The sequence below is a fragment of the Bison bison genome, unplaced genomic scaffold (genome assembly GCF_000754665.1).
Source record: "Bison bison bison isolate TAMUID 2011002044 unplaced genomic scaffold, Bison_UMD1.0 scf7180017864331, whole genome shotgun sequence".
NCBI lineage: Eukaryota > Metazoa > Chordata > Mammalia > Artiodactyla > Bovidae > Bison > Bison bison.
In genome coordinates, this window is record NW_011494903.1 from 4,537,559 (window position 1) to 4,539,115 (window position 1,557).

Consider the following 1,557-nt stretch of genomic DNA (forward strand, 5'->3'; position numbering starts at 1 on the left):
CCAAAGGTGGCTCTAGCCGCTCCACCACCCTCGGGGTAAGGGGCGTAGCAGAGGGGAGGGGCGAGGGTCTGAGGTTTGCAGAGTGGGAGGCTAGGAGGAAGAGGGGGCGGGGCCGGCCGGGACCCAGGCGCTAAGAAGATAAATGGGATTTAAGGCGCGCTTATGGAGAGCTGAAGCCGGTCACTCTGTTGGAAACGCCGGGTGGAGATTAGGGCCTGGCGCGGGGAAGTGGAGTGCCCTCCCGGTAGAGGAAGGCAACTGGAGACCCTCCAGGGGAGGAGATGAAGCTTTAGGTTAAGCCCGGCTTGAGGGGTAAGGAAGCGAGCTCGAGCTCCCTGGTAGACCGGGAAAACACGGCTGGGAGTGGGGAGCGCGCCAGCCAAGCTGGACCTGGAGGCCAACAGGGGGTCCTGGCCACTGATCCTGGGACCAGGGTCCCCAGATCGGCTCTCTGTTTCCGAAAAAGACCCTTTCTCCTCCGTATTTGCTACGGAGAACTCAGGAAAAAGCGCCTGTTGCTGGATTTCCAGGTGGCGACAGGAGACGCCGGGACTCCAGTCCTGTTGCACAGCCGCGTGCTGATCTTCTAGCCAAAGAGAAGAGAAGGCGGATATAATAAATAAACCATGAGGGAACAAACCTGGAGGAAAACGCAGGCTTCGCCAGTTCCTGGGGGAAGATCAAAGGCCCTAGGAAGTACCCCGCAGAGGAAGCCTGGGTGGCTGACCTGGGGGACTCCGCGCCGGCCCCGCCCCACCGAGCCGCGCCCGGGAGGCTCCAGGCGTCCAGACCCTTCATTGTTAACCTGGCTTCAGGGAACCGGAGGGAACGATGTTGACTATCTCCCTTCGCCTCCTCCCCGCAAAGATTTCTACTATTCTTTTAGGAGGGAAGTATCTATTCCCTGGCTAGAGGGTTTGTAATGGGCCGCATCTGGTTTATTAGCAAAGCTGAGAATACGTTCCCTTTTGTTTTGGCGTTCTCAAGTGTATTACTGTCCATAAAGAAATTCAAAGCCCACTCCGACTTGAGTCATTGGAAGTCTTAGATGTGACAGCAGAGTTTGTCCTTTTACACGGAGCTGGAGGGGAAAATTCGTACAGACTGCGCCCTTCACTTTGAAGGTGATACTAAATGTATATCTGGTAGCCAGGCATTGCGTCTGCCCCCCAAGGCTGCTAGTCTCAAAGGTAGCAGAATCTTAAGATTAGAGGTCATCTAAGCCCTGCCTCCATTCCACTCAGGAGTCTGTCCTCAGCATCTTTGCCTTGAGTTCCACCTGTGATAAAGAGCGTCTACCTTACCACCAGCCGAGAAGGTGTTGGACCTAAGGTGACACCCAGAACCAAATAACTCTTACCCTGAAGTTATCTCCCATGTTGGTTCTGCTCTTTCCCACTTAAAAATTATTCTCCCTGATTTAAAAATTGGAAGTAATATTAACCATTAATATTATGGCTAGCATTTATATATCACCTACCATGTACCAGACCCTCTTTAAAAGACTGTTTAATCCCACTGTCAGCCATACCAGCTAGGTATTGTTATTAGTATTAT